This window comes from Carcharhinus amblyrhynchos, chromosome 5, assembly GCF_965287045.1.
Source record: "Carcharhinus amblyrhynchos chromosome 5, sCarAmb.v2.hapA, whole genome shotgun sequence".
In the NCBI taxonomy this organism is placed as follows: Eukaryota; Metazoa; Chordata; class Chondrichthyes; order Carcharhiniformes; family Carcharhinidae; genus Carcharhinus; species Carcharhinus amblyrhynchos.
In genome coordinates, this window is record NC_137328.1 from 3,852,286 (window position 1) to 3,863,747 (window position 11,462).

An 11,462-nucleotide genomic window follows, 5' to 3' on the forward strand; every position below is an offset into this window, starting at 1 on the left:
CAGCAAGTAATTAGGAAAGCTAGTAGAATGTTATTTATGATGAGGTAATGTGATTACGAAAATAGGGAGGTTATTCTTCAGTTGACAGGGCGTTGGTTTATTTGTTTGAGGAATGTGGGTGTCGCTGGCTGGCCAGCATTTATTGCCTATCCCTGATTGCCTGAGGGCAGTTGAGAGTCAACCACATTGCTCTGGAGCCACGTGTAGGCCAGACCAGGTAAGGACGGCAGATTTCCTTCCATAAAGGGCATTAATGAGACCACATCTGGAATATTGTGCACAATGTTGATCTACTTATCATAGGGAAAGATATAAATGCATTAGAAGCAGATCAGAGTTTATTCGACTAACAGTGGGTTGTTTAACAAGAGTTGGTTGAGGAGGTTAGGTTTGTTTCTGCTGCAATTTAAAAGACTAAGAGATGATTCAGTTGAAGCCTTTACAATCTGAGGGGTATTGGCAGGGTCGATGTGGAGAGGGTGTTTCCTCCTGTGTGAAAATCTAGAATTAGGGGGTCACTGTTTAAAAATAAAGGATCAACCATTTAAGACAGAGATGAGGAGAACTCTTTTCTCAGAGGGTCGTGAGTCTCTGGAACTCTCTTCCTCAAAAGATAATGGAAGCAAAGTCTTTGAACGTTCTTAAGGTAGAGCTAGATAGATTCTGCATCAACGAGGGGGTGAAAGGTTATTGGGGTTGAGGTTACAATCAGATCAGTTATGATCTTATTGAATGGTGGAGCAGGCTCGAGGAGCTGTGTGGCCTACTCCTCCTAATTTGTACGTTCCTCTGAAGGGCCTTGGGATATTGTACTCCTGCGAAGGTGCTATATTAATGCAGGCTGTTCTCAGTCGTTCATTGTTGATCTCAATAACTGTTAGAATTATAATATGTACTGTGATTTTTTTTCCTCTAGTTTAAAGTTGGAAACCACACTCTATTCAACTTTAGATGTATATTTGGAGTCATAATCATAGAGATTTACAGCATGGAGATAGGCCCTTTGGCCCAACCTGTCAATGCTGCCTTTTTGTGACCATTTAGCTAGTCCCAATTGCTTGCGTTTGCCCATATCATTCTATATCCATCTTGCCCATGTAACAGTCTGAATGCTTTTTAAAAGATAAAATTGTACCCGCCTCTACGACTACCTCTGGCAGCTTGTGAAAAAATTGCCCCTCTGGACACTTTTGTATCTCTCCCCTCTCATCTCAAAACTATGCTCTCTAGTTTTAGATTCCCCTACCTTTAGAAAAAGATGTTCATTATTTTGTAGACCTCTATAAGATCACCCCTAAGTCTCCTACGCTCCAGAGTCAAAAAAATCCCAGTCTATTCAGCCTCTCCTTATAACTCAAACCATCAAGTCCCAGTAGCATCCTAGTAAATCTTTTCTGCACTTTCTCTAGTTCAATAATAATCTTTCTATAATAGGGTGACCAAAACAGTACACAGTATTCCAAGTGTGGCCTTACCAGTGTCTTGTACAACTTCAACAAGACCGTCCCAACTCCTGTATTCAGTGTTCTGTTCAATGAAATCAAGTATGCCTTCTTCACCACTCTGTCCACCTGTGACACCACTTTCAAGGAGCTATGAATATATACTCCTGGATTTCTTTCTTCTGTAATTCTCCCCAGTGCCCTCTCATTAACTGAGTAAGTCCTGCTCTGGTTCAATTTGAGATCCTCAAAATTAGTCCCACTACACCTATCCTGTCCTCATTTATCCAATTCCCTTTTGGAAGTTACTATTGAATTTGCTTCCACTGTCCTTTCGGGCAGTGCCTTCCAGATCACGACTAACTGTGATTTTTAAGTTTTCCTGAATTGGTTCTTTGATTCTTTTTACTGATGATTTTAAATTTGTGGTTACTGACTTGTTACTGAAGAGAGAAATGGAGCTAAATACTTTGGGAAGTTTATTACTGATGGTTGAGTTATAGACATTGAGCTTTTACTTTTCTTTCCTTTAGGTTTTGAGTTTAGTTCCATTCTCGCACTGTTCAGCAAAAAGTCATTAGTTATGTGGTTGTAATCTAATACAGATGAACTGGAGTTTAATTATTACAAACACAATGCAGCCTTTTTTCTCTGAAGTACCCTCAGCAAAAACTGGCTTCATTACTTTGTTTCATCTACTTGGATCTGTAGCCCTGGTGTTTACTTACTGCAAGAACTTGACAGTACCCTGCCGCTCACTGACAAATGTTTTTTAGTCTGCTGCCATGAGCAGAAGCTACAGGCAAGTGAGTAGAATGACCGCATTTCTGCTTAGGGTGTGGAGTAAACTTACTTTCTGCGTTAACACATCAGTTGCTCAATCCCTGACTTTTCCCTGTTCTCAATGCGACACCACATTCTGTGATTTGGATTTGCTTGTTGGGAGGGGCTCTGGTTGTGTTTAAGTCTTGTAATTTGAGCATGTTTCTTGGAGTTGGGAAGAGTTGGTGACCCAAAACCAAGTTGGCGAGGTGGGTGTTTACGTAGTTATTGTAAAATGAAGAGATCCACAGATATGTGCACTAAAGGCAGGTAAGGACAAGCGGAGGTCATTCAGTCCTTGAACCTCAGGGGCTCATGGCTGATTTACGTCTTAACTACTTTGGCTTCAATAAGAACCTCCCTCATTCTTCTAAACTCCAAATCCAGAGTCCTCAACTGTTCTTCATTCCAGGGATCATTCTCGGTGTTCCTGCATACCCAATCTCCGTTTTGAAATCTTTACAACTCAAGGGAATGCTGATACAATTGAGCGTGGGAACCTTGCTTCTGCAAACACTGTGGGCCATATGACCCACGTTCCAGTTAGTGTATCATTTAGATGTTTAGTTGTGGTGTTTTAAATCGGGCATGTGGTGGATGATCTCAGATGCACCCGCAAACACTTTCCCTCAAGAAATTGCCAATTGTTACTTGTCTGAATGATTTGGGCTCTCGCGTGGAAGACTGAATGTCAAAGAACTATTGGCTGCAGACCAGTCACGTTGGTCACATCAAGGGATAATTCAGTCTAACATGCTCCAGATGAGTCTCTTCCCACCTATCTTCACCTCACTCCAGCACCACATCATAGATCATAGAACCCTACAGTGCAGAAAGAGGCCCTTCGGCCCATCGAGTCTGCACCAAACACAATTCCACCCAGGCCCTACCTCCGTATCCCTACATATTATACCCACTAATCCCCTCTAACCTACACATCCCTGGACGCTAAGGGCCAATCTCTTAGCGAGGCCAATCAACCTAACCCGCACATCTTTGGACTGTGGGAGGAAACCGGTGTACCTGGAGGAAACCCACTCAGACACAAGGAGAATGTGCAAACTCCACACAGTGACCCAAGCGGGAGTTGAACCCAGGACCCTGGAGCTGTGAAGCAGCAGTGCTAACCACTGTGCTACCGTGCCACCCACGGAATAGGAATATCTTTCTATTCCTATACATCACTAATTCTAAGAATACTTCAGGGCTTGTGCAATCTGCTCTGGAGTGACCTTGTACCTTTTTTTTAAAGAGGGAAATTCTACCCATTGTTAATGTCACCTTTTTTCAGCTGAATCTTCTGACGTGTGGTTCAGTTGGTATCGATCTTGCCTCTTGAGTCATAAGGTTGTGGTTTCAAAATCCACTCCAGGACTTGAGCACCTAGGGTGACACTGCAGTGCTAACAGAGTGCCGCAGTGTCGAGAGGTGAGATCTATTTGCCCTGTCCATGTAAAAGATCCCGTGACATTCTTTCCAATTTCAAAGGAGTTGGGGGGGGTGGGGGGGGAGTGGGTGCTCTGGTAAATATTTATCCATCAATCATGCTACAACAAAGACAGATCCTCTTGTTACAATCACATGACTATTTATTTAGGGGAGCTTGTTGCACACAAATTAGCTGCTATGTTTTGGGCATTAATAATTTTGACAATCTAGGCCTTCCCGCCCACCTTGAACTCATCCAAAATTCTGCTGCTCATATCCTAAATCGTGCCAAGTCCCACTCCCCCTTACCCCTTGTCCTCATTGAGCCTCAGCGACTCCTGGTAAGCGACGCTTCAATTTTTAAAAAATTCTCAACCTAGTTTTCAAATCCCTCTATGGCCTTCCACCTCCCCCACCCCCCAATATCTGCTGCAGCTCTAAACCCTTGCGAGGGGTAATGGTGTAAGAAGGTGGAATTGATGTAAGAGATCGTGATGGTTCTATTGAATGGCCTGTCTGGAATTTTGCTCGGTACTCCTCTCTGCCCCTGTTCCTCGTCTGATTTATTATTGTCACATGTATTAACATACAGTGAAAAGTATTGTTTCTTGTGCGCTATACAGACAAAGCATACACAGAGAAGGAAAGCAGAATGTAGTGTTACAGTTATAGCTAGGGTGTAGAGAAAGATCAACTTAATGCAAGGTAGGTCCATCTAAAAGTCTGATGGCAGCAGGAAAGAAGTTGTACTTGAGTCAGTTGGTACACGCCCTCAGACTTTTGTATCTTTTTCTCAATGGAAGAAAGTGGAAGAGAGAACGTCCTGGATGCGTGAGGTCCTTGATTATGCTGGCTGCTTTGCTGAGGCAGCGGGAAGTATAGACGTAGCCAATGGATGGGAGGCTGGTTTGCGTGATGGGCGGGCTTCGTTCACAACCCTTTGTACTTTTTTGCGCTCTTGGATACTTTGCCTGTTAAAACCTACCCCTCTGCCCAAGCTTCTGGTTATCTGACCTTGTATCTCCTTAGTTGGCTTGTTGTTAAATGTTATCGATGCTCCTTTTGAAACAAAAGGATCTAAAGATGTGCAAGTGTCCGTGCTAGATTACCCCGGGGAACTAGCAAGATAAATATGTAGGGTTACTGAGATAGGGTCTGGGTGGGATTGTTGTCAGTGTAAGTTTGGGCTGAATGGCCTCTTTTTGCATTGCAGGGTTTCTATGATTCTACTATGATGTGAAACACCTTATTTGACCTTATATTGTGGGAATGTGATGGCTGAGTGGTATTATTGTTAGACTACTAATCCAGAAAGTCAGCTAATGTTCTGGGGACCTGGGTTGGAATCCCGCCATGGCAGATAATGGGATTTGAATTCAGTAGAAAAAAAAATTATCTGGAATTAAGAATCTACTGATAATCACGAAACCTTTGTCGATTGTCGGAAAACTCTCGACTGTCCTTCAAGGGCAACTAGGGATGGGCAATAAATGCCGGCCAGCCAGCGACACCCATGTCCCATGAATGAATAAAATAAAAGTCCTGTTTAAACACCAGTGTTAATTACCTCCTTCCCATTTCAATTTAGAAAAATATTAATTTAAAACAGGCAGTAAATATTTGTTTAAAATGACGTGAGGGGGAAGTACCCACGTCATTTAAAATAAGTAATATTACATACAACAATACATACAAGGCATGCAATCCAATCAAGAACACAGTTTGCAGTAATGGGTGGCGTGTTATTATTTCAACATGTTCTTTGTCCCGTAATTAACCACAATGCACCTGACCCTTGACACTTGACGTCAGGGCATATTTTCGCAATATTAAAGGTTTTGTATTCCTTGGACAAATCCTTTCTACTAATTGTTACTAATCATGTCACAACATCAAAGACTTTCACTGGCACCAACTTTTGCCTGAGGCGTACAGCTCCAAGAATAAGCTGGAAAATTGCAATTAGTGACCACGTTATCACAGAAGGAGGGCATGCTAACCCATCATGCCAATGGTTCTCGGAGTAAGCAATTCAGGGATACAGGTCAGGAGTGTGATGGAATACTTCCCCACTTGCCTGGATGGCTACAGCTCCAATAGCACTCAAAAAGCCCAACACCATCCAGGACAAAGCATGATTGGCACCACATCCACTCCCTCCACCACCAACGCTCAGTAGCAGCAGTGTGTACTATCTACAAGACCCACTGAGCAATTCACCAAAGATCCTTAGACAGCACCTTTCCAAACCCATGACTACTTTCATCCAGAAAGAACCAGGGCAGCGGATAGATGGTAACCCCCACATTTTCCCTATGTGATAATCCAATTCCACCTTAAATGCCCCGATTGACTTTGTCTCCACCACACTCTCAGACAGTGCTTTGCATATCTTAACCACCCACAGTGTGAATCTGTCTCCACCACACTCTCAAACAATGTGTCCCAGATCCTAACCACTCGCTGTGCGGAATGGATTTTCCTCATGTCTGCTTTGCTCCTTTCTCCAATTATCCTAAACCTTGGCCCCGTCATCCTCAATCCTTCCACCAACGGGAACAATTTCTCCTTCCCTACTCTCTCCAGGCACCTACTGATTTTAAACACCTCTATCAAATCTCCTCTCTGCCTTCTCTTCTGGGGAAGCAATCCCAGCTTCTCAAGCTATCTGCAGTACGTAACTGAAGTTCCTAATCCCTGGAACCATTCTTATTAATATTGTCACAGCAAAAAGCAAGTTCAGGACTAATTTGTCAAGTAAAGAGAAAAGTAAAAAATTAAAAGGAAAGTTTTTGTTAGTCACAAGTAGGCTTACATTCACACTACAAGAAGTCACGGCGAAAATCTCTTATTCGCCACAACTGCGCCTATTCGGTTACTCTGAGGGAGAATTTAGCACAGCCAATTCACCTAACCCGCAAATCTTTAGACTGTGGGAGGAAACCCACACAGATACAGGGAGAACGTGCAGACTCCACACAGACAGTGACCCAAACCAGGAATCGAACCCGGTTCCCTGGTGAAATTGGCCTTTGGGGCAAGCAAAATAAATTAAATGTAATTTTTATTAATATTCTCAAAGCCAAGGTATTTCAGTAAAATAAAAATTGAAATTGTCACATTAGTATACCTCCAAAAAATCAGTCAAACTCCATTCTATATTTGGATCAGCAGTGGTGGTGTTGCCATCATGTCTTTCCCTGAATTATGGCCTGCCTAAGCAGCAGAATCCAAATCTGGCACAGAATTTACAGATTAGAATTCCATGGGCATAATTTATTATAAACAGAATGGGGATATTTGAGATTCCAGCAAAGCTCTTGCATGAAACTTGCCGTTCGTTTCATTAAAAATGGTGACATGAGGTCGCAGATACGTGACTTATCATAGCGCCCTTTAACGATGTAATGCCTTTTAAAGGCCACCAGCAGTATTGTCCAGGAGAATACTAGTAACCACCAGCTGTTTGGCAGGCTCAAATTGATGTGGAGATTAAAATACACAAATTGATTTCAGACTTGAGAAAGGATTCGTAGTCGGCATTGATCTTGGAAAGACAGCTTGTGATCGACAAAATGTTCCTCAGGTGGTAGATACAGATGGCCTTTGAGAAATTGCACAGCACAGGGTGGCATGGTGACGCAGTGGCTAAGCACTGCTTTCTCACAGCACCAGGGAACTGGGTTTGATTCTTAGCTTGGGCCACTGTCTGTGTGGAGTTTGCATGTTTCCCCCCTGTTTGGATGGGTTTCCTCCCATAGTCCGAAAGATGTGCTGGTTAGGCGCGTTGGCTGTGTTAAACTCTCCCTCAGTGTACCTGAACAGGCGCTGGAGTGTGGTGACCAGAGGATTTTCACTGTATTAAGACTTTTATTTATTAGTCTCACAGGTAGGCAGTGAAGTTGCAGTGTTAATGTAAGCCTATTGAGGCTTAATGTGAGCCTACTAAGCGCCCTGGGGGGTGATCTTAAAGAGGTCTATGGAATAATGAGGGGCATAAATCAGATAGTCAATATCTCTTCCCAAAGGTAGGGGAGTCTAAAACTAGAGGGCAGAGGTTTAAGTTGGGAGGGGAGAGATACAAAAGGGTCCAGAGGGGCAATTTTTTTTTTGCAGAGGGTCGTGAGTGTCTGAAACAAGCTGCCAGAGATAGTAGTAGAGGTGGGTTCAACTTTGTCGTAAAAACCATTTAGACAGTTACATGGGTATAGAGGGATTTGGGCCAAACACAGACAATTGGGACTAGCCTAGGGGTTTAAAAAAAAAAGCAGCATGGACAAGTTGTCAAAGGGCCTGTTTCCATGTTGTAAACCTCTATGACTCTAAACAGCACGTCTTTCGGACTGTGGGAGGAAACCGGAGAAAACCCACACAGACACGGGGAGAATGTGCAGAATCCGCAGACAGTGACCCAAGCTGAGAATTGAACCCCAGTCCCTGGCGCTCTGAGGCAGCAATGCTAACCACTGTGCAACCATTCCGCACATTGCAGTGTTAATGTCAGCTCACTTATGATACTAACAAATAAAGGAGAATAGTGAAGCAGATTTGGGATATTGAGTTGTCTTTGGGTTGCTGCTGATGCTCCTGTATCATCCTGAGGCCCCCAATGTGAGCGGTTAATCACCTGGATATTACCAACAACCATCAGCAGAACCATAGCATTAAAAAGCATGTTTTCATTTTGTTTAAGCATTTTTAGTTACCAAAACATGTTGGAGACGGGGGATTAAAGGGCGCTTGAATGATTATAGACTTATCAGCCAGATCAAACGCTGAACAACTTACCCACTGTCTAATTGGTTGTGAGAAGGTTGGTCATGTGGGGCTTCCAATAGTAGGAGTGTGGAGGTGCTGGAGAAGAAGATCATACAACAAAATCTCCAGGAACACGTTCAGAGTTCACAGCTCTGAATTATAAACAGGGTATTAATTTCATTGAGACACCAATGGGAATGGGAGGCAGTAGGAAATACTGGCAGTTTCTTGGAATGTTTGGATAATGAGACCACTATTATGGGACCACTCCTCACTTTGTGCGGAAGTGACGACTTAGTGGTATTATTGCTGGATTATTAATCCAGAAACTCAGTTAATGTTCTGAGAACCCGGGTTCAAATCCTGCTACAACAGATGGCGGGATTTGAGTTTAGTTTTTAAAATATCTGGAACTAAGAATCTACTGATGATCACGACACCATTGTCAATTGTCGGAAAAACTTATCTGGTTTGCTAATGTCCTTTAGGGAAGAAAATCTGCCATCTTTACCTGGCATGGCCTACACGTGAATCCAGAGCCTCAACTGCCCTCTCAAGGACAAGTAGGGATGGGAAATAAATGTTGGCCCAGCCAGGTGCACCCATGGACCCACAAATGAATATAAAATTAACCCTTGTGCAGCAAGTGCTGGGACCTGGAGAGCTTTGAGAGAGAGGTGAGGGTAGATCCAATCCTGACTTTCAAAAGGGAATTCAATGAACAGTTGAGGTGACAGGGAAATAGAACTGGCTGCATTCCTCTTGACGGAAGCCAACATGGACGGCACGGTAGCGCAGTGGTTAGCACTGCTGCTTCACAGCTCCAGGGCCCTGGGTTCGATCCCCGGCTCGGGTCACTGTCTGTGTGGAGGTTACACATTCTCCTCGTGTCTGTGTGGGTTTCCTCCCACAGTCCAAAGATGTGCGGGTTAGGTTGATTGGCCATGCTAAGAAATTGCCCCTTAGTGTCCAGGGATGTGTAGGTTAGAGAGATTAGTGGGTATAATATGTAGGGATATGGGGGTAGGGCCTGGGTGGGATTGTGTCCAGTGCAGACTCGATGGGCCGAAGGGCCTCTTTCTGCACTGTAGGGTTCTATGGAGGTAGTGAGGCAAATGGCAGTAACCATTTTAGGATTCTAATAGGCTCTGGGAATCTCCAAACACTGGGAAGAGAGTTAAAATAGAATGCATTGTAAATGACTTTGAACCCATGTTACAGCACAAATGAATTCAACTCCAGGAAATGTAGAATCATAGAATTGCAGAATGAGGCCATTTGGCCCATTGAGTCTGTACCAACAACAATCCCATCCAGGCCCTATCCCCTTTAACCCCCCATATTTACCTTCCTAATCCCCCTGACACTCAGGGTCAATTTAGCATGGCCAATTCACCTAACCCACACATCTTTGGACTGTGGGAGGAAAGCCAGGCAGACACGGGGAGGACTCCACACAAACAGTGACCCAAGATTGGAGTTGAACCTGGTGCTATGAAGCAGCAGTGCTAACCACTGTGCCACTCAGATGATTTAGGGCAGCTTGATGGAAACATCATGTGGAACGTTTTGTTTCTTGTTTGGAAAGTGATGGTTGTTGTTTGAATGGCGTGTTGGCCAAGATGGAAAATCAGAAATCTGGGAGTTCACTAGATATTAAAAACACCACCTCAAGCGACGAATGTGATGTTTATTTAAGAAAAAGCATATGAAATACTGAGTTTTGTGGAAAGAGATATAGAATTTAAAGTCGAGATTAACTGAGATATCTGCATTCCTCTAATTCCAGCATTCCTGATTGTTATTGGTCAAGCTTTCAGCTGCCTAACCCTAACCTCAGGAATTCCCTTCCTAAATATCTCTCTTTCTCTGTGTGAGATGTTCCTTAAATCCTGCCTTTTTGATCATCTGCCCCGAGATTTCCCTCCATGACTCCATGTGAGATATCGTTGACAACTGTTTCTGTGAAGCGCTTGGGTACATTTTACTAATTACAATGTCCCACACCCCCCACTGTCATTGACCTTGCTTCCCACACTGATCACCAATCTGTCTAACTCTGCATTGAATGGACTCGATGGCCCAGTCGCCACTGCTTTCTGGGAGAAAGAATTCTGAAGATTGATGACTCTGAGAGGAGAAATTTTACCCAGCCTCCATCTCAAACGGGAGCCCCCCTTGTCTGGAACTCTCCGGCCATTCATGCCCCATCGCTGCTGCCAGCCAGACTGGGGAATTTGGCACTCAGCCAAACCTCCGTTCGCTGGAGCGGGACTGGAGAATCCCAGCCGCAAGCGAGGTCGGAGAATCCAGCCCCTTATTTTGAAATTGTGCACCCTGGTTCTTGAATCCCTCATTTGATTTTGATTTATTATTGTCCCATGTATTACTGTACAGTGAAAGGTATTGTTTCCCGCGCTATACAGACAAAGCATACTGTTCATAGAGGAGGAAACGAGAGAGTGCAGAATGTAGTGTTACAGGTCATAGCCAGGGTGTAGAGAAAGATCAACTTCATACAAGGTAGGTCCGTACAAAAGTCTGACAGCAGCAGGGAAGAAGCTGTTCTTGAGTCGGTTGGTACGTTACCTCAGACTTTTGTATCTTTTTCCTGACGGAAGAAGGCGGAAGGGAGAATGTCCGGGGCGCGCTGGGTCCTTAATTATGCTGGCTGCTTTGCCGAGGCAGTGGGAAGTGTAGACAGAATCAGTGGATGGGAGGCTGGTTTGTGTGATGGATTGGGGTTACATTCACGATCTTTTGTAGTTCCTTGCGGTCTTGGGCAGAGCAGGAGCCCATACCAAGCTGTGACACAACCAGAAAGAACACTTTCTATGGTGCATCTGTAAAAGTTGGAGAGACATGTCAAATTTCCTTAGTCTTCTGAGAAAATGGAGGTATTGGTGGGCTTTCTAACTATAGCATGGGGGGACCAGGACAGGTTATTGGTGAGGGAAAACATCCCCCCCTGCATCCATCCTGTGAAAGCCCCTGAGAAACATTTGCTTCATA